This window comes from Saccostrea cucullata, unplaced genomic scaffold (genome assembly GCF_032062105.1).
Source record: "Saccostrea cucullata isolate Sc308-1 unplaced genomic scaffold, CSIRO_AGI_Scuc_v1 ctg4063, whole genome shotgun sequence".
NCBI lineage: Eukaryota > Metazoa > Mollusca > Bivalvia > Ostreida > Ostreidae > Saccostrea > Saccostrea cuccullata.
The window spans coordinates 75,809-103,334 of record NW_026917978.1 but is presented as its reverse complement, the minus strand read 5'-3'; the positions used below and the strand labels follow the sequence as shown (position 1 = coordinate 103,334).

Below are 27,526 nucleotides of genomic sequence, written 5' to 3'. Positions count from 1 at the left end.
AACACTAGCACGGACGGACAGCCGGACGGACAGACTGATCACTATAGGGCGCCCGCCAAGCGGGGCCCTAATTAATGAAAGATAAGAGACTTTATATTTAGCTTGCGTAATTTACTAATTAAGCTTTCTCAAGACACCTGAAGGTCAATGACCTTGAGACCTTGGCTGTGACCCATATCCTTAAAATAGATTTTTTGAACATTGGACATAAATCTTGAGCCATAAAAGATCGAGAACGTGTATTAAGTATGCACCCTTCCTTAATTAAGCTCTTTCAAATAACACCAAGGTCAATGACCTTGGGACCTTGACTGTGACCATATACGTAAAATAGAATTTTTGAAACTTCGACATAACTTTTGAGTCATAAAAGAAGGAGAATTCATATTTGGTATGCACCCTTCACTAATTAAACTCTTTCAAGTAACACCAAGGTCAATGACAATTTGACCTTTACTGTGACTCATATGCTAAAAATAGCCATTTTGATCCTCTGCCATAAATTTTGAACTATAAGAGATAGAGACGTCATACTTAGTATGCATACTCAACTAATTAAGTCCTTTCAAATGACAAGATCAGTGACTTTGTGACCTTGACTGTGACCCATATGCTATTAATAGCTTTTTCAAATTTTATAGCCACCTGGCGCATAGTGTTTCACAAACATATCTTGATTTTCATTCTGATGATCAACATTATTTTCTATCTGTTCAAAGAATAGCAGAAGTAGCTATTTCTTATTGACCCTGTGGCTTGCTATTGTTTGTTATATTCCTCAGCACAGTTTGTTAATTGTTAGATTGATAGATCATTATTTCTATTAAATACCAATTTATATCTAACTTACATATGAAAAACAATATTGCCGCAATATTGCGTAAATGATGCCGGAAGATGTTACCAGAAGATCAATATTTTGGTCATGATTTGCAGCAATATTGCCGCAACCCCTTTCTGGCAATATTGCTGCAACACTAATTTACATACGAAAAACGATATAGCCGCAATATTGCAGCAATGTATTGCCAGAATATTGCTGCAATATTGCGGCAATAAAGCCAGAAGATGTTGCCAGAAGGTCAATATTTTGGTAAGGGTTTATCAAGCTATATACCTTTATCGGGGTATTGTGCTGGACCAGATAATATTATTATTATTTATTAAAATGGTACAAAGGTTCAAAAAACAATTTCGAATACTAGTTCTTGACTGCAGGTTCATACAATTATAGACAAAAATTCCTTACTATCTAGAGCTTAAAATTGATGTACCGTTTTTCAAGTACGCAGAGAGAGAGAGAGAGAGAGAGAGAGAGAGAGAGAAGGAGAGAGAGAGATTAAAAATATTACACAGGTGTCAGAATTGCAAAAAATACGACAAGAAAAACGGAGTGATACTTAAATTTTGCTCCTTTATAATACGAACAGATGTTCGTAAGTGGTAGCATATCAGAACAGCTGATTTTAATCAGATTGAGTTAGGCCAACATTTTTTAATAAAATGGTTTACGGGAGCGCCGACTGCAATTTTAGCTAAAACCAAATAAAAATAAAAGTCCCTGCTGTTGATTTTATTTTTAAATTTCCCGCCGATCGTCAATGCAAGTGCACCAAAAAAATAAAATTATGTGCAAATAAGTCGGCAATTCTGATTGGCTGTTGTATTGAAAGCCTTTCTTATCATCCAATCAATTTACGTTTCTTATCAACTGTTTCGGAAGTGCATAAAACATGCCAACATGGACGCAGAAATGTCAAATTTTACAGAAGTTGAGAATACGTCCTTATACATGATGGTTCACGATCGTTTTTGCAAGTCAACCATAGCGAACGAGAAAATCAATAAGATTACATCCAATGATGAAGTTAAGTTGGAGTTATAACGAAATTAAGGATATGACTAGAGGATATGTTGACATGGGATTGACATGACTGTCACCAGGTCCAGTACAATCAGTACATTTAGCTACGTAGGTAGAATTACCTACGTAGCTTTATTTACCTACCTCAGGTAGCTTGATTTAGCTACCAAATGAATTTCTTTCTATAAAAAAGCATTTTTCTCAGGATGTGCAAAAACTATCATTTTGATGCAGTGATCATTTTCAACTTTGAACTGATCTGAAAACAATTCATGAAAATTTCCCTACTTTTTTCCAGCCATTTAATTATTTCCAAGTGCTTAATAACAACTGAAACATTGTTTTTACTAATACATATGATAAATTTTATATGCAATGAAAATTTCCCTCTTGAAGTAATGTCTTTTTCTGCGCAATTGCAATCAAACTTCTGAAAGTTTTGGGGCTATGTATGACAGTTAGAACAGTTACTCCTTGAATGAAATGACAAAGAAGTCCAGTTCTGGTTAACATGATAATAGGTCGGTAATTATTCAGCACAATGTGAAGTAATCATACTCAGTCATGCCTCACCGAACGGACAGATAACCAAACAATGGAATTACATGTTTTGCTCTAAACTGACCAAACACAGCGATGTTTAAACTATCTCTGCTTTGGAATGTTTTTTAAAGTCTCCCTAGTATAAATATCAATAGTCATTTAACTGCGATTTTTTGTCTCCTTTCCATAAAAAGAAAAGTTACATTGAAATAGCTAAATAAAGCTACCTGAGGTAGGTAAATAAAGCTACGTAGGTAATTCTACCTACGTAGCTAAATGTACTGATTGTACTGGACCTGGTCACTTTCGATGTGGGGTACCGTATACAGTACAGTAGTTCTCTTTCACAATTTTGATACCTTTGAAGAACGTGATACGTGAATGGAAATCGAAAATAGACGTTCGAATTTTGTGAAGAACAAAATGGGACGTATCTGCATGTATATCCAAAAAACGTTTTCAAATGTGTGTAACATTTTTTAAAAAATTCATACATGTGTATACAGACTGGAAATTCGTATTAAGTATTTTGGTGTGTGTTAAACAGTTATAGAATAGATATATGAAAGCTGCAAACGATACGTTTTTCAAATTTGCCTATACTTTCAACTTTATCAAGCTTTCAAAATTTTATTAATTGCATAAAATTTAAACATATGCTGTATTGTAAAATACAGATTAAAATTATGATGCTGGGTTTTATTCAGATTCTCTTTATAACAATATTTCCCATTTTTCATTTATTGGTTAATTTGAACATAGTGAAGTTCTCATTTTAAGCAAACTTTTTTCTTTGGTCATCTTGTTGTCATAATGAGTATTTTTGTAAGGAAATCCTTAGATTCCCCCATTTCTCCCAAGGGTAACTGGGTTTAGTAGTGTACTTTAATATTTGTGTTGTTGTTATCATATTTCAAGCTCCGCACCATATATATGGCAATTTTTATCGAATTATTAAAAATAAAAAAATCACACACTTTTTCCAATTTTATTTTTATTTTTTTAGTCGACTGCGTAGATTATGGAATTTTATTTTTATTTTTATTTATCCCCCCCGACCCAATTCTTTCAAAAAAATTCCCGTAAACCATTTAATAAAAAAATGTTGGCCTTATGGTAAAGAATGAAAGAAATCAGCATACTTACCGTATATACTAGTATAATTATAAGTCGGTCCGCCTATAAGTCGGTTGTATTTTTTGAAGTTATTTTACTAGTGGGATTTGCTATTGACCCGCTTATAAGTCGGTTCAATTTTTTGAAGTTATTTTATAGGATTTGCTATTGACCCGCTTATAAGTCGGTTCAAATTTTTGCCAAAATCTTGTGACAATTTCAAGTAAATCCATGTTTTAACCTAGTTTCAAATAATATTTTTCGAAATTACACTGATATTTAATTTTTGATTAATTTTTAAACAAAAAGTGACTCACTAAAAATAAAAATAAAACATTTAAAATATGTTAAAATCTTGTTTATATCTTTATATCATTTATAAATTAAGAATTTATAAATTATCATATATTATATCCAGACATTTTCTTTCATAATAGTCAGATATGCGAATAAAATATTACATTTCTGCCTCCAGAAAAATATATCTCGCCTATAAGTCGGACACAGAGTTTTAGACTCGCCTATAACTCCCACACAATACCGACTTATTAGACTAAATTTAATTTGCTATCCCAAAATACCGACTTATAGGCGAGTATATACGGTATGTTAAATGAATGTCTTTGAGATAATTGGTATGAACACTAAAGCTAATTGAAGAAATGTTTAATGCTACTAAAGCTGTGAAATGCCTTTAATTCTTTCGAAACGAATGATCGAGAAAAACGATACCAAACAAATGAGGGTGGAATTCTTAAGCTTAATCTGAGACAAACGGCAAAAGACCCTTTCAGATTTTACAGCATTGACAGGTTGTGATACGTCTTTATATGTTCAGAAATTCAGATGAAAACGAGCGCAAATGAAATCCAAAAATGTACCTAGAACTGTTAGGTTATTATGTTCCCCAAACGAAGTTTGGGAACATATTGTTTTTACTCTGTTTCTTATTATTATTATTATTTTTCTTCCTGGGAAAATTTTGTACTTGAGTGATCTTGTAAACTACACATCTGACTAAGGTAAAATGTTTTTAGGGGTAGTAGACATGTTATGTAGATTTGCCGAACAAAGGCTATTTTGCGCGCACGTGCTTGCAAGAGCGCACACGTGCAACACTTGAAATGACCGATTTAATTGATAAAGGCATAACTTTTCACATTTTTGATGAAATGCTTTGAAACTCATATTATAAGGATATATGTGTGGCATAGACAATATGACATGGTCAAAATAGCAAGATCTCACGCGCATGCACGTGCGCTTCGCTGTGATTGGCTGAAACTAAAGTCTCTATATCTTTCTTGTTTTTTGACGAAATCCTTTGAAATTTTGAACATAGCCATGAATTAAGATTTCCTACAACAGGATATATAGCAATTATCATGAAAACACGTGCATGCACGTGCGCTGCAATCTGATTGGCTGAAACTTTAAATAGCTATAACTCCCTTGGTTTTCAAACAAACAGGATGGGATTTGGCACATAGATAGATGTAATGAACTTCTACTAGAAGGTATGGTCACCATGCATATGCATACATGTGCGTGTACGTGCACTGCAATGTGATTGGCTGAAATTTTAAACAGGTATAACTCCCTTGGTTTTCAACCAAACGGGATGGGATTTGGAACATAGATATATAAAATGGACTTCTACAAGAAGGTATCGTCACCATGCTCATATATGCACGTGCGTGCACGTGAAATGGGTAAAATCATAAATACACTTGAATGAGCTTTTTTTATATATATACTTTTGGATTTAATATTTAAAATTTAGCATATTAAAATATATAGATTGTGTAGACAATATGATATGTCATTACGCAAATGCATTCACATGCGCAAGTGTGCAATGATAAAATTTGAATGAACATGGTACGCTTCTGGGTAAACGTTGTTAAAGTCTCAAATGCACAGAGTTTGTCTTATTTAATTACGCTTACAGGGAATATGACTATAAAAGGGAGTTGGGGAACGTTCTACAAGAAGGTATGGTCACAATTAGCACTAGTTTAAGTAGCTTGCCTTTACATTTATGAACTTACCAAAAATACACCCATTGGGATATAGCAAATACATGTATAATAACAAAACATGTACATGTATTAGTTTTTTGTGTTCAAGAACTATTAATTATTGATGTACGGAAGACCGTTGGTGCCATGTATGAAAAATATTTTATCTGTGCACACCACTTACTATATGGTGGTCGCCACATATATATTTCTGGGTAAACATATTTTATAATTTCCAAATTGATGACATTTGTGTCTTCAATCAAAGGAAAAAATATAATCATTACATACATTTCTCAAAGAAATAATAAAATGTTCTTCACTAGTTAGTATTGGAATTAACCGTCAAAAGTTATGGCCAAGCTTAAAGTTTATTTTACTAAGTGGGTCAAACTCTTAGGTCGAGGTTGAAAATATTTATACCAACTGAAAGATCTTGTCACAATGAATATATATATATACACATGTGAAGTATGAAAGCCCTAGCACCAACTGTTCTAAAGCCAAGGTTAATTTTTTTTTTGGTTTAAGTGGCCGAGTAAAATTCCAAGGTCAAGAGGTCAAATTTGGTGGTACCCAAAGAAAGAATATACTTGTCACAACAGTGGCGGATCCAGAAGTTCATGTGGGGGGGTTTTGAGTCCCAAAGGGCCGAAGGGGGAGGGCATGGGAGGGGGTGTCCCCCTCCCATAGGCGGGGGTTCGTTTTGTTTTAAATGTTCTAATTGGTGCATTTTCCAGCACTTTGGGGGTACTTTTTGTAGCTTTTTTTAAAGACGGATCATCACAAATTTTTAATAAATGTTTTAAATTTGATTAAACTTTAACACAAGACTTTAGATTTTGCTTTCAAAAATTGTTTAATCTGACAATTTTAGAAATACAAGAAGTTGACTTCAAGTTGTCTACTTTTAATGCATCTACAATATTAATTAAGTCGTATGTCAAGCTGACTTCCAAGGTACAACTAATGTGCATATTTTAAAAGACTAAAAAACTTAATAATTGACTTCTTTTCAGAATCCTTGACTTGTGCTTTTCAACTTACTAGAATATATACTGTCAATATGATTTGGAATATAAACACACGTATACAATAAATGAAATTTCAAACTGAAGAAAAAAATTACAAACAAGAGGCCCATGGGCCACATCGCTCACCTGAGCACTAAGGGAAGAAAAAGTAGAAAATGGCTTTTTATTGTAAATTTAAATCCAAAAGAAGTCCCATAACCAATCATGGATTTGCTATTTTTTTGAAAATAATTTTTAAAGAATTTTCCTATATATATCGTTAAAAATTTTCGTCGGCCATTTTGGCCCCACCCTACCCATGGGGGTCATGATTTGAACAAATTTGAATCTAAACAACTTGAGCATGCTTCCATATAAATATGATGAATTTTGGCTTTGCCATTCTTGAGATGAAGATTTTTAAAGAATTTTCCTATATATTTCTATGTAAAACTTTGGTCGGCCATTTTGGCCCCGTCCTACCCCCGGGGGTCATGATTTGAACAAACTTGAATCTACACTACCTGAGGATGCTTCCATATAAATATGATGAACTATGGCTTTGTCATTCTTGAGAAGAAGATTTTTAAAGAATTTTCCTATATATTTCTATGTAAAACTTTGGTTGGCCATTATGGCCCCGTCCTACCTCCGGGGGTCATGATTTGAACAAACTTGAATCTACACTACCTGAGCATGCTTCTATATAAATATGATGAACTATGGCTTTGTCATTCTTGAGAAGAATATTTTTAAAGAATTTTCCTATATATTTCTATGTAAAACTTTGGTCGGCCATTTTGGCCTCGCCCTACCCCTGGGGGCTATGATTTGAACAAACTTGAATCTACACTACCTGAGCATGCTTCCATATAAATATGATGAATTATGGCTTTGTCATTCTTGAGAAGAAGATTTTTAAAGAATTTTCCTATATATTTCTATGTAAAACTTTGGTTGGCCATTTTGGTCCCGCCCTACCCCCGGGGGTCATGATTTGAACAAACTTGAATCTAAACAACTTGACCATGCTTCCATATAAATATGATGAATTATGGCTTTGCCATTCTTGAGATGAAGATTTTTTAAGAATTTTCCTATATATTTCTATGTAAAACTTTGGTCGGCCATTTTGGCCCTGCCCTACCCCCGGGGGTCATGAATTGAACAAAGTTGTATCTACACTACCTGAGCATGCTTCCATGAAAATATGATGAATTATGGCTTTGCCATTCTTGAGAAGAAGATTTTTAAAGAATTTTCCTATATATTTCTATGTTAAACTTTGGTCGGCCATTTTGGCCCTGCCCTACCCCCGGGGGTCATGATTTGAACAAACTTGAATCTACACTACCTGAGCATGCTTCTATATAAATATGATGAATTATGGCTTTGTCATTCTTGAGAAGAAGATTTTTAAAGAATTTTCCTATATATTTCTATGTAAAACTTTGGTCGGCCATTTTGGCCTCGCCCTACCCCTGGGGGCTATGATTTGAACAAACTTGAATCTACACTACCTGAGCATGCTTCCATATAAATATGATGAATTATGGCTTTGTCATTCTTGAGAAGAAGATTTTTAAAGAATTTTCCTATATATTTCTATGTAAAACTTTGGTTGGCCATTTTGGTCCCGCCCTACCCCCGGGGGTCATGATTTGAACAAACTTGAATCTACACTACCTGAGCATGCTTCTAAATAAATATGATGAACTATAGCTATGTCATTCTTGAGAAGAAGATTTTTAAAGAATTTTCCTATATATTTCTATGTAAAACTTTGGTCGGCCATTTTGGCCCCCCCCCTACCCCCGGGGGTCATTATTTGAACAAACTTGAATCTACACTACCTGAGGATGTTTCCCCATAAGTTTCATCTTTCCTGGCACAGTGGTTCTTCAACAGAGAAGAAGATTTTTAAAATATGCCATCAAATTTTCATTAATTCCCAATTATCTCCCCTTGAATGAGGGCTTGGCCCTTCATTTGAACAAACTTGAATCCCTTTCACCCAAGGATACTTTGTGGCAAGTTTGGTTGAAATTGGCCCAGTGGTTCTTGAGAAGAAGTCGAAAATGTGAAAAGTTTACAGACAGACAGACAGACAGACGGACAGATGGACGCCGGACAAAATGTGATCAGAAAAGCTCACTTGAGCTTTCAGCTCAGGTGAGCTAAAAACTAGAGAATCTGTCAAAACTAGAGGGGTTTGCTAAGCCAACCTGGTTTTGTTAAAAAAAATTTATTAATTTAATTTTTTTAACAGTTAAAAAAACTCCTCTGAATGATAGTGTATTCATAGTTTAAAAACATGCATTTTATCAGCAAAAGAATATTACATTGTATTGTGATCTTTTGACTTCACTAGGTGCATGGACTACCCAATCTCTGAGGCACTCTCTCTGTTGATTACCTGTGTATTGTTAATCCCTGTTGAGATTCTGCTAGGCTAGATTTTTGGCCAAATATCTAGCCTAGCAGAATCTCAACAGGGATTAGTGTATTGTGTGCATTCATGCGGAAAGTGATTTCCTGTTACGCAGTTGATGTATATTTCACAGTTGTACAAACAAAGGGTTCATGTTTATTAGAGTCTTACCAATGCAAAAAAATAATAAAATAACACTTGTAAAAAAAAAAAATCAGTGAGTCGGGGGTTTTCCCGAACCCCCCCCCCCCGAATCCCCCTGGATCCGCCATTGTCACAAGGAATACAAAACATGTGAAATATGAAAACTATAGCCCACCCAGTCAATAGTTGTGGACAAGGCAAACAAGACAAAAGATAAACAGACATGTAAACGGACAGACAGACATACAGGGCAAAATCATATATTCCCGTATCTTCGATTATGGGGAAATAAAAACAATAAACTGTCCAAACTAATCTTTTTTTGACTCCCTCCTCCCGGGTAGGGGAAGCTTTTCTTCACACATCCATCTCCTGGCCACCAACCCCCTCCCCCCGTGGATATGCATAATAATCATTACATTTAAATCTGAAATATGTTTACTAATTTAATATTTAAACTAAACATTGATAAATGTAGGGTAAAGGCATGCATTGGATCATTGTGACATGACCATGCTAGCCTCATTGTAACAGCGAAACAGGAATATATTCGAGCATTTCTATTTTCTTACCCAAATCTCCTCGTCCGGTGCTGTGCAAATATGTCGTCGCAAACCATCCTCAAAGAAATCAAGGAATACGTAGGGAAATGAAAAAGAAATCTCTGTCAACTCTGAATATCGTGCTTCTATATCGCCAAGTGTAATCTGGAATGGATGAGTACCAGTTCACGTGGTCAAAATCTCGAGCTGGCTGTGGTCACTGGGGCGTGAAAGTGTGAATAGCAAGGGAGACTGGAGAAAGGGTGGTGGAAGCTTGAATTTCTCATTTTAGGGGAGTGGGGAAAACACATTTAAATAAAGCTCTGATTTTTTCCCGTAGATCTAAGCACATTTAATTTGACAACATTCTGTATATATTGGTACATGTATGTAGACCATGCGCGGATCTTAAGGGTAGGCCGGTGGGTTGATAAGAGCGGGACCTATATAAAAAAGTATATAGGTCCCTGATACGAGGGGAGGGTGTTTTACCCGCCCCTGAATTTTTTAGTTATTTTAATAATTATGCTAAAGTATTTTTAGGTAAGGCAACATTAGACCCCTAGAAAACACGAACCGCTCCTCCAAAAGATAGATACGATAATTATGTGAAATGAAAATTCACTGCATGGTATAGCATGACACGTATAGAGCTCATAGTCGTAGTCACTGGTTGGGCAGCGGTGGCGCCAGCCCCCCCCCCAACTTTCAATCGGGGGGGGGGGGGGGGCAAGGGTATGTCTGCCCCCCCCCCATTTTTTAACGAAGAACAAAATCTCAGTTATTTTGAAATATTAATATTTAACCTCATTTTATGGCATTTTTTTTATGTTCAACAAATGAGTAAGCATGAATCTCTTGAGGAGTTGTATAATATATTTATTATTAATGTAATATAGTAATTAAATCGCCAAGACCTGCCCCCCCCCCACTTTTTCCCCCAACATTACCTTTACTATAGGAAATGTTCATTAAAGGGATAGTTGCACCTCCCCCCCCCCACTTTTTGACCATAGTATAGTGATATTGAAGAATTGTGGGAAAAAATTGGAATTGAAAATAACGTGCCTTTGAAAAAGTTGTCCCCCCCCCCCCCCGAAATAGGATTTTCGAGTTTGGGGAACTTTCAATCTTGCTTTTTTTGTTTTTTTGGTTTTTTTTTGTTTGTCAAAGATTTTCTGAAGTTGAGCCCCCCCTCCCCACTTTTAAGTTTGTGACTACGCCTCTGGAGCTTTAATTTCAAAGTCAAAGCCTACATATTGTACAAAATGTACATGTATTATTACCATCGGGAGCCATACCCCCACACCACTCCTGCCCCTCCCACCCCCGGAAATATGTTTTTTCATGTTTGGAAAATGACTTTACCTTTTTTTTTTGCTTGTCAAGAAATTTCTGGGTTGGATTTTTTTTAACTGCATAGGGTGGACCCCCACTACCACCCCCCCCCCCCCCCACCCACTTGGAAAAAAAAATTCTGGATCCGCGCTTGGTAGACAAGCATGAATTACAAGTAAAATTTGGTCCTTTACCATATGAAATGAAAAGTTTTATAGACTGAAGTCAATTTCATTTTATTTGGAATATCAAAAGTTCGATCAGGGCTTGCCTGGGGTCCAGTCTTGACCAGCTGTTGATCTTTTGTAAAATTTTGTAAAGAACTATATGCGGTATATTGCATATGTTTGCCCCCAAAAAAGTCAAATTTTGAAAACTTCCTGAAATGTGCTGAATTCAATAAATTGTACGAGAAATATAAGTTAACAGAAAATATTATAGTTCCAGAGCAGTGTATTCACAATTTCTGTTTTTATGACGTCACAAACTAGTCCGATTTTATATCCTTTTTCAGAAAGAGGACAAAATGGACAAAATTTCAACAATTTAAGCTTTAAAATTTATAGAGCGCATGTGTGTTCAGGAACAATATTGACATATTTCATTGATATTATCATTCTACACATTATATCAAAATATTTATCCTGAACACACATGCGCTCGGTGACTTTTATTTAAAATATCGACGAAATATGTACATTTTTCTGCAAAATTCATAAAAAACTGAAATTTACGTCATATTTGTGACGTCATTACGTACATATGATGCCATTACTTATGAAATTATTCAGTGCTTTGAAGTCAGCATATACTCCCCTGTTTAAGGACTTAATTAAATATTACTCCATCAAAGTTTGATTTGGGGGCAAATGTTGGTTAATACCGCATATAGTTCTTTATCCATAAAATTATTTAGTTTGTACGAAAGCCCATTGAGCTCATTTTCGTAGGATAAAAAAATTAAATTTTTGCGTTATAACGCGAAACTTTCGCGAATAAACGCGTAACTTTCGCGTTATAACGCGAAAATTTCGCGAATAAACGCGTAACTTTCGCGTTATTACGCGAAACTTTCGCGTTTATTCGCGAAAATTTTATTTTTTTATCCTACGAAAATGAGCTCAATGGGCTTTCGTATTACTAAAAGTAGTTGACACTGAGAAAAAATTGATCTACACCCCCCACCCCCCCCCCCCCCCCCGAAATAGGATTTCCGACTTTTGGCAACTTTTTCCTTTTTTTTGTCAACTTTTTCAGGGTAAGTAAAAAACATTTTTCTCTGGCTGCCCCCACTTTCAAAAACGATGATACGCCACTGTAACAAAACGAATACCAGTTCTTGGCATGAGAAGTTCTTTTAATGACGATTTCTAATCCAGAAAATCCAACTGAAGTTAAAATAATTACTTGTACATGAATCTACGATTTCCTGAATGGGTTTTGGGGTAGGAAATCCGTATAAACACATTAAAATCCTGTACACTGAAAGTTTTTCAGAATTTAAAAAGCACACGCACATACACACTAAAAAGTCGTCTTCATCTGTTCATTTGAAAATTCTAATGTGTCGGCAATGTGGGGACGCTTACTAAATTAATATCCATCTTGTCACTAAGCATTATGCAAGTAAAATGAAAAAAATTATTGTCAGTTTGGGTGGAATTAAAACTAAGGGTCATGTGACCGATGATTGACATGATACAAAATTAAGATAAAACATCTTTTGTAAATGATAATTTTAAATTTGTTCTTGTACTATACGTGTATCTGAACACCTGCAGGCATGCTAACGAAGCTATCTTAGGACTAAGACATATCTTAAGACGGTCTTACGACATACCTTAGTCTTAAGTGAGGCCATTGAAGCTATCCTATCTTAGGAGACCTCCCAATCTTAGTCCTAACTTTAAGATGACTGCGGACATGTCTTAAGTCATATCTTAGGTGATTTTAAGAAGCGCTGGTGTCACGAAAAAAAACTAAGAATGATTTTTTTTTTTGAGTACGTTAATCGAATATTTGTTGTAAATTAATGATTTCCTTAATGAACTCAATCAATTTATGAGCATTGTACCGTGTGAATGTATGCATAAGCCTGTGAAAATGGAGAGAACAGTTAATAAACAAGAGGCCCATGGGCCTTATAGGTCACCTGAGCATTATTCAACAACTTTCCAGTGATTGAATTTGATCCATGTTTTAAGCCAGATGCTATAGAATTTACCATTTGGTCATCAAATTCCCAATTTTGGTAAAAGCACTCTTGTTCATCATAGCTATGTACTTAGTTAGTTTATTTAATACGCAGGAGCAAAGAAGAAGATTTTCAAAGAAATAATGCATTTTCACTATAGACCTATTTAGCCCCTCCCTAGCACAAGTACCCCTGACCCCAGGGCCATGAATTTCCCAATTTTGGTAGAGGACTCAATGCTGATTACAATCATGCAAACAGTTTGACTGCTTGATGTCCAGGAGTAAAGAAGAAGATTTTTAAAGATTGCATTAATTTTAGTGGTTTTGGCCCAACCCCCAGGGCCCCAGGGGGGGGGGGGGCAGGGATCATGAAATTCACAATTTTTGTTCATCTTCACCCATAGATGCTTTTTGCAAAATTTGGTTGAAATTGGTTCAGTCGTTGCAGAGAAGAAGCTGAAAATGTTCAAATGTTAACACACGACGCACGACGAACGACGCACACCGCACGACGACGGACGAAAACAGATGGCAATAGGTCACCTGAGTTTACTCAGGTGACCTCAAAATGCACTCATTACAGGCACGTAGCAACAGTGGGGGTGGGGGAGGGGCCCACTTTTTTTCCCATTACTTTTTTTGTTTGAAATGTTCATTGAAAGGCTGGTTGCCCACCCCCTATATACTATATGCAATTGATATCAGGTAAATGTAGTATTGAATTCTAAGAAATTAGTACTAAAAGAAGTTGACAATGAAAATAGTTGGCCTCTCCCCCTTTCCACGAAATAGGATTCTCGATGTTGGGCAATTCCCCCCTCCCCCCTTTTTTATTACTTGTCAATTTTTTCAGGTAAGTCAAAAAATTTATTGCCCCCCCTCTTTCAAAAACGATGCTACGTGCCTGCACTAATTGACATGTATGCATTTAAACATTGATTCATTATCACCTGAGAGAGAGAGAGGGGGGGGGGTGTCATGAAGATAAACTATTCTTATGATCATACTTCATCTCTTATCTTGCATAAAAACAGGCAAAGTCCGCGAAATTGTTATTAATATCTTTAATACAAGTAACATTTCATGTTAGAATATTTAAGAAATATCTTAAAAGTCTCCTAAGTCTACCCTAACTAGGACATTCCTAAGAGAGCTTCTATGTCTATCTTAAGAAGTGTCTTAGGACCATCCTAAACTTTGTTAACCCTTTAACTACCAGAGATTTTGTGTATTTTGCTGCATATTGATTAAAAATTTTCGAATAGAAATTTCGGCATTTTCTAGTCACTTTTACATAAAGCAACCCATATATTTTCTGAAAGGTAAAATCCTAAAGTATTTGATTTCGTAGAGTAAAATGACATTGCTGTTGCCATGGCAACGAATAAGACCCATAATTGCCAAATATGTGTTTTTCTTCTTTTTACTTCCCAGAAATACACACAAATTTACAAATAACACTTCCATAACAGAGATTTAGTGATACTATAGAAACAAAGCATATTTTGAACTTTTTTAAGTTATACTTGTTAATTTTATTTTAAAGCGGGGGGTGGGGGTGGGGGGGGCAAAATGTCCGTCATCCGTAAGCATCTTTTAACCCCCAGAGATTGTTCAAACTGAGAGAAAAAAATTCAGATGAAAATTAGGAAGCTTTTTACTCACTGTTATATATACTCTAAAAGGTAAAATGCTGAAGAATTTTATTTGGTATAATAAAATGGCGTAACGGTTGCCATGGCAACTGAATGCATCCCAAAACTGCAAAAATGTGACTTTTCAAGTTTTCTTTGGAGATTCACAAATATAAATTGAATAACATTCCTTTTTTTGCAGAGTAAAGTCTGATAATATTCATACAAAGCATTCAAATAGTCAGTTTTCAATTGAATTTTAGATTTTGTGGTCAAAAACCAGATGAGGTAACACGGTAACAAAGTGACCGCCCCCTGCTCTTCACTCTAACTAGCTATCCTTTTTCTGTGATAGTAAAAGCTATCTTAAAAACTGCAACTCCTCAGAGGGTTTTTGTTAGATTTCAATAAAAGTTCGTACACTGGTAGACGTCACTAGGCCCTAGTAGGGAACATAATTGTGTCTATTGCAATTGGTTCTAATGGAGGGTGTTGCCATGGTTACCTAACGTTTTCCTTACATTTTTTATTGAGCTAGTTATGCCAATATCTGACTTCAAAAAATCTCAAAAAGGTTAACTTTGAGAATACTGTTTCAAAGTGTCACTTTAAAAAAAAGAATTTTAAAAATATGTAAATCTAGAATGTTAAAATTAAATTTGATATCAACCGTACATTGTTTATTTATTATTACTGTTGAAAATATACAAACAACAATCATGACTGATAGAATGCAAAGTTAGGCTTTTTTTGCAAGCAAATTGTGATTAGCATGGAAGGCCTGAAAACAAGCTCCTCTACAAAGATGTACATTACAAATGCTACAACCAAAAAATGTGTCGCATCTTCGACCGTTCTGTGTGCACTGTTTACATTTTCCACATGGTCTCGTCAGCTTTGTGCTTATATGTCTGTCGACACTGGCAACACTAATACAAGGAAACCCCCGTCTAGTCGAAGGCGCTCGCTTCCTGCTAGAAAAGTTCTGGCAATGGCCAGATTGCTGACGATCATCGAGAAATGCTTCGTTGGCTTTTTGGTATCTGGGGTCTCTAACCAAAGCAGGAAGGTATTAATTAGCGAAATTTCAAAAATAAAATTCACCAGATACTTCCAAATTTCTTGGACGGACGGCCTACAAGGCACTTTGACCTTTACTGCTTGGTTCTATCTACCCCATAGTCGTTTGCCTGATAGAGTTCCACAGCAGGAGGCCGCTGAATAACAATTACACCTCCGCCCCGAACCTTTCTCTGAGCTGGGCCATCTCCAAGAGGATCAGAAGTTGTAGATACTATGTGAACCTAATAAAGAAATCAAAGTACTCAGAAGTACTGAAAGCCGGGCTCATTTACAGGGTAATGAACAAAGACCGCAATGACAGTTTAAAAACAAGCTGATTCAGACATTGAAAAGATGATTATATATCTATATATTTCATATATAGCATTCAAAAGCTTTAAAATTAATTAAAATGTGTCTAGAATTTAACAGCGTAAAATGTTTGTCACATGTATCATTTCGGGGTTTTACATACCAACAGAAGTAAATAAACGCTGATGCAGCAAGATTATTTAAGGTCAAACAATTATGCACAGATGGGTCCTCAGAGGGGAGTTTTGCATCAAAGCGTACATCAAGTCATTAATGGTGTTCCCCGCATTTGTATAAGCCTGATAGTACACCCTTTATTAATAGAATATGACGCAGACAGGGATACCTGCATGATGAAGACCTTTCGCATGTTTTAACCAAATGATTAATCATCGAAAACGATATAAAGTATTTTATAATAATAATCATTTTTGACAATTTCAGATAACTATGAAAATAATTCAGTGTTTGTATTGCCTCAAAGGTGATTGCGCAGACGTACTATAGTCTAACTCGTAAATTTAATTTGGCGGTGAAGAAGCAGCATTTTCTGTTGCTCACCGTCGCAATAGCCGGGCCTTTCTCTACGAGAAATGAGCCCGGCTAAAAATACCATAACATAAACAAGTTTAAATCCTTACATTATTTGTCTATCTTTCAAAAAAAGTCACCAAAATAGAATTGCATTGAACAATCATAGTGTTAGCATATATATTTTGTACAATTTAAAAATATTACCGGTAATCATATACATACAGGTTTAGCATCATTCCAGACTGTGGCAACAAGATTATTGTGCTGCATCTGCTCAGCATCGCCCCTCTGAGTCTCAGGAAGGTGTGGATTCCTGAGCTGTAATGGAAAGCCTTTCCTGTTTGACATAATTGTGCCACATGCATCCATATATCACATAATTTAGATTCCAAAGTTTGGAGTAGTGGAATGGAAGTAAAGTATCTACAATTGAAAAAAGACAATAATTAGACTATATTCATGATAGTTATTTCAGATTGCTTAGTCTAAATTAATTAACAAGAGGCACGGGGGCCACATCGCTCACCTGATCATAATATTACTAGTATGACAAGACCAACGACGACGACACACAGTAGACAAATTTTAATCCTAAAAGCGCTCACTTGTGCCTTTCGCTAAATGCGCTAATAATATTAATATAAGCGTATATCTTGCCATATCTGATGCTCGAAAAGCTTCTTCCCTTAGGATTCAAGCTGAGAATGACTATGTCTTAGCCTTTTCAAGTTCATCTTTGATTCATTCTAATTATTTTACTGGTAAGAACATTCAGATCTCTCTCTCTCTCTCTCTCTCTCTCTCTACCTGAATACCTGTCAAAAAAAACATGATGACCTTTCCACTTCAGAGGCTTGCATAAATGTTTAACAACCCGTTCCCCTAGTGATGGACCACACATAGAATCGTGTTTACCAAGGTACACTCGGTTGTCATTCGTGTACCCGCTTGGTTCACATCTCGTCCATATCTAAAAAAAACATTTCAATGTCATTACGTGTAAAGTGCTGTTCTTGTTATATATTTATGTGCAGTACATGTTCTTGTAAAATACAGTTGAGAAGAAAATAAGTAAATAATCATGCATGGACTTCTTACATACATGTACATAGTCTAATGTTTCATATACATTTATGTGCAGTACAAGTTGTTACAGAATTTCGATGGCAAACGTTTACATAAAATTGTTACTTTATGACTTTCTAATCTAATAGTCGCCCGTGTGGCGCAATGCATGCATGTGGTAAAAGCGTCTTCAAGTGTATTTAATATTCATTTTATGTTCCGTGGAATTGTCAAATTAATTTAGATCATAATTTTATGCATAAAATTTATTACAAAGTGAAAAATAAAAAAAAATGATATGGATAGCTAAATATTACCCCATATATATTCACTGAAAAGCATCAATGGGAATCATCTTTAATATTATTTTGGAAAACATGAGTTTTGAAAAATGCTGTATAAGTATACCTTAAGACCACGTTTTATCTGTTTTCCTGGGGTGTACTGCTGGGCATAATGGTGTCCTTTCTACCTTAAAAACATGTGAAATGAGTAATTTAAAATGAAGATGATTTCAAGGTAGCTTATAAGCTAAGTAAAGAGTGCATGAAGAATAAGAGAAGGATTATAAAATGTAATGGCCTATAAATACCTTATCATGCCCTCATCGATGCTTTTGCACTTCCCTGGTTTGTAAACCTTCTTGAAATTTTCTCTCGTCATGTTGATAAGTGGCCTGATTTTATGAAGTCTAAAATATTAGAAACATGCTACGAGTTATTAAAAATTTATTCATAGAATTAGAGAAAAATATGAATGTCTTTTTCTTGAAAATTAAAACTGGGGGGGGGGGGATATGTAAAATTAATTTCATATTTTTTTCAAAGTGTCTGAAACTTTTTTATGTGGAAGAGAGGGGAAAATTTCATACCTCTTAAGTTATATCTTAAGACTATTCCTAAGAACCTTTCCATAGCATGTCCGCTGCATTACAGTGGGCTTGTGTCACGTACCCAACTTAAGTACTAGTTTTACCATAATCGTTTTTAGATTGCGCTGCAGTCTGCACGTGCAGTGTGGTGAACACAGCATGTATATATCTGAAGGAATTAGGCCTATTTCATTTTTGTGTTAATTAATTAATTATATTTCATGAAGTTTATATAGAACGTTCTATCGTTAAAATGATATTGTCCTACGGACCCGGGTGAGGGCTTGTACCGAGACACAGTTAGATCATTCTAGATAACTAATGAAGTTGAAAGGACGTACGACAGTCCGGTAAGCACAAGTTTTGGCATAGATTTGGGTAAAATAGTCTATGATAAAGGTTAAAGTTTAAAGGATCAAATGTCATTGGATGCTACAATACGATTTTCAGGGAGGGGGATTTCCAGACCAGAAAGAAAAAAATAAGATTTATGGTGGGGTCTGTTTTATAGGGTGGAGGGCATCCAAAGTCATTTTATTTTTATTTGCTTCAGTATATATTATTGTCCTGCAAATACCTGTGAGGGGGGCTCCCTATCCAACCCCTGTCCCTGTAATGACAAATGATCATGTGACTCCTAAGTTGTAGGAAACTTTTTCCATTTGACTGTACATAATTTTGTTTCTTGTGTTATTATGTTATGTAAATTTAATGGTGTAAAGGTTATGAACCCCTGGAGGTCATCCCCACTCCCCTAATGGACTGGAAATGTTCACAATATTATTATCACCACCTTATCATTTTGTGGTGGTGTCTCCATATGTCAGAGTGAAAAATTCAGGGAGAGGGAACTAATGATATAAAAAACACAATATTGATTTACGTTAAGAAATATGCATGGGATTTTTTCCATCATAAATTCTGCTCAAGAACAGCAGAGGCATTATTTTCCCTCATTTTTGGGAAAGGGAGGGGACATTAAATCTCATTTTTTGTCAGTCTGTCCATCTTATTGACAGTATGTGCATTTGTCACAATGCATTTAACCTTAATAATGAAATAAGTAATTGGTCATAGATTTTGAAAAATAAGAGATGGGGCTTTCATATTTGACACATGCATATTATCACCAAACTTTCTAAATATACTATGAATTTTAACCCAAGTGAGATCTTGACCTTAAAGTTTTACCTACTTTCCAAAAAATAACATTTATCATGTTTATTTAAATTGATTATTTTGAAAGAGAAAATATAGGGCATTCAAATTATACATTGTATATTACACGTGAAAAGATTTGCTAAATATATCATGACTTTTGACTCTGCGACCTTGACCTAGAAGTTTAACCTACTTGTCATAAATATTATATTTCCTTATAACTTTTGATTGAAAGGAAATAGGACTTTAATATTTGACATGTACATTACCGGCAACAAAATATTTCTGAGTATGCTATGAATTTTCCCCTTTGACCTAATTTTCAAAAGTTGGCATATGATAGGGGTGCATATTTGACACACAATCTGCCATAAATTATGGCATCCCATTCACTAAAACACAGAAAGCAGAGGACCACAATTCTTTGAATGTGGTTATATAATCTTGATAGATGGAAACATTCTCATATAATGTAGATTCAAGTTTTTTTATGCCACGCATGGTTAGGAATACATGTATACATAGTTTTTATCATGTCCGTCCTCCAACCTTCCATCTGTCTTTTCATCGGGCTCAAAGAAACTATTCTAGAAATTTTTATGAAACTTCATATGCTGATTAATATTGAGGAGAACTCTGCAACTGCGTCAACATTTCTTGACCTTGACCATGTTGACCTTCTTTTGACCTTAACCTCACTTTTAGCTCAGTTTAAAAGATTCTATTCAAGATGGACTGATCAAACTTCATATGTTGATGCATACTGATGTAAACTATCCAACTGCATTAACATTTTTTTTTACCTTGACTTTTCCTTTGACCTTCAATTGACTTTCTATTAACATGTTTAAATTAGATTGTTTAGTTTGATTTAAAGAAACCATTCAAATTGTATATTGAAACTTCACATGATGATATACTGATGTAAGCTTTACAATGTTTCACTCTTTTTGTCCTTGACCTTTCCTGTGACCTTGACTTCACTTTTCAAAATAAATGTCTAGATCAATTTTGAATAAAAAATTCAAGATATATTTATCAAACTTCATATGCTGATACATACTGCTAGGAGCTATTAATGCATCAACTTGTTTTGACCTTGACATTTCCTTTGACCTTGACCTCACTTTTTTAAATTAGTGTTTATCTATGTTTTAAATAAATCATTAATTATATTTTTATCAAAATTCATTTGTTCAAAGTAAATTCATTGTGATGTCAGTTTTTCAACCGCAATAACATTTTGACCCCAACCTTTCCTTTCATCTCTCTTTTTTCTTAAAAAAAGTGTTAAGCTAAGTTTCATTAAATAATTCAAGGTATTTTTATCAAATCTAATATGCTGATAGGTATTAGTGAGCGCTATTCAACTGCATCAAAAACTTTCTCAGGTAGTGTAGATTCAAATTTATTCAAATCATGACCCTCTGGGTTTAAGGACGGCGCCACAATGGTTGACCAAAGTTTTACATAGAAGTAAATTATAGGAAAATTCTTTAGAAATCTTCTTCTCAAGAATAGCAAAGCCCTAATTGATCATATTTATATGGAAGCATCCTCATGTAGCCTAGATTCAAGTTTTTTCAAATAATGACCCCCGGGGGTAGGGTGGGGTCACAATGGCCGACCAAAGTTTTACATGGAAATATATTGGAAAATTCTTTAAAAAACTTCTTCTCAAGAATAGCAAAGCCAAAATTGATCATATTTATATGGAAGCATCCTCAAGTACATTTCTTGTGTAGATTCAAGTTTTTAAGCTCACCTGAGCCAAAGCCTCAAGTGAGCTTTTCTGATCACATTTTGTCCGGCGTCCGTCTGTCTGTCCGTCTAGCTGTCCGTCTGTCCGTCCAGCTGTCCGTCTGTCTGTAAACTTTTCACATTTTCGACTTCTTCTCCAGAACCACTGGGCCAATTTCAACCAAACTTGCCACAAAGCATTCTGGGTGAAGGGGATTCAAGTTTGTTCAAATGAAGGGCCACGCCCTCATTCAAGGGGAGATAATTGGCAATTAATGAAAATTTGGTGGCATGTTTTAAAAATCTTCTTCTCAAGAACCACTGTGCCAGGAAAGATGAAACTTATGGGGACATCATCTTCAGGTAGTGTAGATTCAAGTTTGTACATCATCTTCAGGTAGTGTAGATTCAAGTTTGTTCAAATCATGAGCCCCAGGGGTAGGGCGGGGCTAAAATGGCCGACCAAAGTTTTACATAAAAACATATAAGAAAATTCTTTAAAAATCTTCTCAAGAATGACCAAGCCATAATTCATCATATTTATATGGAAGCATCCTCAGGAAGTGTAGATTCAAGTTTGTTCAAATCATTACCCCCGGGGGTAGGGCGGGGCCAAAATGGCTGACCAAAGTTTTACAAGTTTGTTCAAATCATGACCCCCGGGGGGGGGGGGGGGGGGGGTTGGGCAGGGCCAAAATGGCCGACTAAAGTTTTACATAGAAATATATAGGAAAAATTCTTAAAAATTCTCTTCTCAAAGATAGAAAATCCATGATTGTTCATGGGACTACTTTTGGATTTTGCCTTTTTAATAATAAACCAATTTATACTTTTACTAGCCACAGTGCTCAGGTGAGCGATGTGGCCCATGGGCCTATTGTTTTCCAAGTAATTTTTCTTAATGTGTTTTAACCTTGGTATCATGAATCTTCAGATATCTCTTAGTTTTTTCTCTGTCTAAGTGAAGATATTAACAAGATTTGACTCTACTTGCATATCTTCCAAAGTACAGGAATTACATAGTTATTAGCAAGCTCAAGTTTGTCTGTGATTTATCATTTTTCATCACTACGTACTAAACCTTGTAGATTCTGAGCCCTTCTGGAGTTCCTCTGTATTTCACTGTACATGTGGCCAATGAAGCGGGTGTGAGTGTACCTGCCACCTGTCAGTTGGAGACCTTTGACATGACTATTCCTGGAAGGAGAATGTCAGAAGCCTTCAGATCGACCAGTAACCCCCGGGTGATGAAGGGACTGGTCACTGTGTATGAGGACTCCCCCATAACCCAGGTTTTGGTGGCTGTGGGGTACGGCAGGGACATCTGGGGAGAGCAGATTGTCAGGTGGAATCAAACCAGCATTGCAGCAAATACAGTCAATTATGATGTGGGTCAGTATTAGTATGGAAACATTACGGGCCCTGCAAGAATTTTGGGTGTACTATGTGTACTTGTAATTGAAGATTTTATGAGGGCATATTGCCCGAAATGAAATATTGATTATATGAAGAAAACTCATAAGATATAACATTGCAATGCCTTCAAATTTAGCTCAAAAATCAGCTGTTTAAAGTGACCACCCCTATGAAAGTTTTTTAGACTCGTCCATTTACAGGTGAATGACACACCTGAGTGACCACTAAACAATGCTTTCAATTTTGCAATTGTGATTTATAACAACACAATATTATTATTTCAATCCTTTAATAATTTCAATACTGGTATAACATTTTTTTTTCCAGGACATTTCTGTGCAGCTCTCTGACTAACAGGGTCTCTTCACTCTGAAATATATTAGAATTATAATTATATATCAATGTAACTCAGTAAAAGAAAAATGCATGAATTAAAGTCAAAATCTGATTATGGGTGGGTTGTGGAGGGATTGCAATGTTATATCTTATGAGTTTTCTTCATATAATCAATATTTCATTTCGGGCAATATGCCCTCATAAAATCTTCAATTATATTTCAGAAAACATCATAAGATATAACATTGCAGGTTCAAAGCTCCAACTAACCTAAAGTCAAAACTGCTTTGGAAAATCCATCTGATTTATCTAAGCATGTAGACCTACAATAAAATTTATAAAAGGTTCCTGCATGTGACCAGTCTGCCATTTCTAATACCTCATTTACAGATGTACCTTTTTTAAAGGCCTTATTGGTTGATGCACTACGAGCTGAATGAGGCTTAAATTTAGCAGTATCAATACCTGCCATGGCCATAACATCCCTTATCCAATTTGAAACTGTATTAGCTGTTAAACCTTTATGTGGCTTAATAACCAACCGTAATATTGGATCACCTGAATGCTCATTATGAGTCCTAAATGTTTTTGTTCTGTGTAAATACTCAAGTAAACATTCAACTACACACAGATTTTTGTGATCTGGAAAACGTGCATAAAACACTTCTTTTGAACGGCAATCTCTTTGCGTCTTTGACAACCCTGGCAAAAGAAATTCAACACCCGATGGTATAACTTGCATGAACCCCTTATCTAATCTTGCTATTTCTGAAACTCTTTTGGGGGCAGCAATAGCTAAAAGCATAGCCAACTTTTTTGACAAGAGTTTTAGAGAGAGTTCTTCATTACTTGGGAGAGAAATAAAATAATTTAAAACCTTATCTACATCCCATGTCTCTTTATATCTTGGTAAGGGGGGATTTCCTCTTAAAATACCTCTCATTAGAAGTTTTACCATGGAATGCTGACCAATGGGCAAATTATTGACATGAGGCATCACAGAGGAAAGAGCAGATCTGTGAACATTAATTGTTCTATATTGAAACCCCTCATAATACAAATAGCTTAAAAAATCTAATACAAAGCTTATAGGGGCTGAAAATGGATCAACCTCCCTTCTGACACACCAGCTAACCCACTTTTTCCAGGCTGAATTGTAAGAAGATGTTGTGCCCTTTCCCCATGAGTTACAGATGAGATCTTCAGTCTCTTGCGATAAGTGCATTGTTTGCATGGATCTCCTGAGACAACCCATCCGACTAACTGGAGTGAGTTGTTTCTCACTAGTGGGTGAGGTTCTCCCTTGTCTGACATTAGGAGATTGGGAATTATTGGGAGGAGAATGGGATCCTGAATGCACATCTTCAGAATCGTTGCATACCATGGTTGGGCTGACCATGCTGGGGTTACTAGGAGAATCGTTGCTTTTTCCCTCTGAATCTTGCTCAGACATTGAGAAATGAGACAAAACGGGGGAAAAGCATACCCCCTTATTCCCACCCAGGGATGCAACAGTGCATTGTGTGCCATTGCTTCTGGATCTGGCATCCAACTGATGAACTTGTCTAGTTTGGCATTGGTTCTGTCTGCAAACAGATCTACTTTGCAATCTATTGTTTTGTTCATTAGAATTTGAAATATGTATGGATCTAACCCCCAACTGCTTGAGTCCTTGTGATGTCTGGACTCCCAGTCTGCTATGACATTTTCCTTTCCCGGAATGAATTCTGCTCTCATTGAGATACTCTTTTTCAGACACCATCCCCAGAGATCTAATGCTAACTGATTGCACACCTTGGATACTGTTCCACCCATTTTGTTGATGTAAGTCATCGCTGTTTTGTTGTCTGTTTGAATAAGAACAACCATGTTTGTTTCTTGTTTCAGAAATGCCTTTACTGCATGCGTTATTGCTAAAATCTCTAGAACATTTATGTGATAATGAATCTCGCTTTGTAACCATGCACCCCCTATTCTGACATTTTTGCAAGTTGCCCCCCAACCTAGATTGCTTGCATCTGTCTGTATAACTACTGATGGCTGATTCATTACAATACTCTTCCCATTTGTGTCGTTTAAATGGTGAATCCACCAGAGTAGATCTCTCTGGGTTTCTAGAGTTAAGAAGACTTGAGCATTGTAATCTTGATATTGACTGAAAATTTGGTTCTTTGCCATTTGTAGATGGCGATAATGTAATGGGGCTGGGTATACTGCTTGAATGCTTGCTGTGAGATTTCCTATCACTTCTGACAATTTCCTTACTGAAACAGGATTTGAACTGAAAACCTCTTGACAAATTGTTCTTATCTTCTTTGTCTTCTCTAATGGTAAGGAGAGTGTCATTATACTGGAGTCTATCTTGAATCCCAGATATTCTAGAACTTGGGAAGGGACTAAATTTGATTTCCTGGAATTTATCAGAAACCCTAAACTTTCTAGCAAATTGACTGCTCTCTTGCCATCTATCAATGCCCCCTCCTTGGTCTGATTCATGATCAGAATATCGTCCAGGAAAATCACTTATCTCAACCCTAACCTTCGAAGGTAACTCATGGGAACTTTCATTAATTTGGTGAAAACCCAAGGGGCTACTGTTATCCCAAATGGAAGACAAAGGAATTGATACACTTTCCCTTCCCAAATAAATCTGAGATATTTTTGATCTTCTTTTACAATGGGAATTGTGAAATAAGCATCTTTCAGGTCTATTTTTATTAGCCAGTCCCCTTTTTGAATCATATCTCGTACTAGATTGAGTCCCTCCATTTTGAAATGTCTGTATATCATGTAACCATTTAATTCTTTCAGGTTTATTACAGGTCTTTGCCCCCCTCCCTTTTTCTCTACAAGAAATATGGGGCTTATGAACCCGTCCAATGTGTCTTCCACTTGTAAAATTGCTCTCTTTCCTAACATGTTGAGAATTTCTTGGTTTACCAATGCATTCTTTTCCTTGGAAAATCCCTCGAAATGAGGAAGATTCACTTGAACGGGGGGATTTTGAAAGAATTCTAGTTTTAAGCCTAGCACTGTTTCTAGAACCCAGCAATCTTTTGACAGATTTTCCCAGTTTTGATGGAAATATTTCAACCTCCCCCCCACAGGGATATTCTTGAGATTTTCTGTCAAAACAGAAAATTTTAATTCTGAAGTGATTGGCCTTACCTTCATTTCTACTGATTTTCTGTCTTTCTGGAAAGAGGAAACTTTGCTGAACCTCTGCCTCTCTGGCTCTGTTGTCCTCTGTAATTGTGGCCCCCAAACTGGTATCTGTTGTTTGAGGGCCCTGTCCGAAAAAACTGCTGGGGTCGACCTGCACCATTTCTGAAAGAGTTCCTTCTCTCGTTATTGTTATCATAGAAATAAGAGTTCTTATTGTCAGACTTGAATCGTTTTCTTTGTGGAAGAAGATCTGAAATCTCTCTATTATCTTTACTGTCTTTAGCTAAACAGCTTCCTAAATGTGTTTCCAAACAGTTTATCTTTTGATTTCCTTAATGCTTTCTTTCCAGAACTGTCCTCAATTAGGTCAACACACTCTGGTACAAGTTTGCCTAATAAAGTCTTGCGTCTGTCTGTGAGATACACATAATGAGCATTTCCAATCAACACTAATGCTCTCTGTACAATATTTATAACATCATTGGGGTCTATGCCTTTATTAGCTTTTCTGACCTTTTCAGCTTCATGCCAAAGTATGGCTAATGGACCAGTAGCATCAAGAATGCGATTTTGTGTATTTATTATAATTTTCTCTTTTTTGTTGGACATGGCCTGATTGAATCTTTTCCTAAAAAGTTTTTTAATGAATCTGTCAGTTTCTTTTGATCTTAATCTTTTTGTGTTTGGTGTTTTACAGTTCTTTGTTATTTCTTGTCGAGTAGCTTTGGTAATGCCATTGTTAGCATACTTCTCAATGTATTTCGTTATTTTCTTTGGTAATTTCTCACCCCTTCATCTTCAAAACCTGTGAAGGACTGAACATATCTGAATCTGAATCTGACTCGGAATCATTTGAACTACTGCTGTCATCTGAACTTGATTCTTCTGAATCGCTATCGCTCTCCTTCTCACGCTTTCTCTTTCTACTTTCACTTTTGGATGCATTAACTCGTTCGTTTCTCCATTCTCTTCCCGAACCCTCATCAGAGTGAGGTTCTTCATTAGTGCCCTGAATCGGCGTA

The 27,526-nt window shown here is 35.8% G+C and overlaps 1 pseudogene; it reads right to left on the bottom strand.

Annotated features, from left to right (window-relative positions):
* Positions 1 to 15,581: 15,581 nt before the first annotated feature.
* LOC134272185 (piggyBac transposable element-derived protein 4-like) lies at positions 15,582 to 18,478 on the bottom strand (annotated as a pseudogene).
* Between the last annotated feature and the right edge of the window lie 9,048 nt (positions 18,479 to 27,526).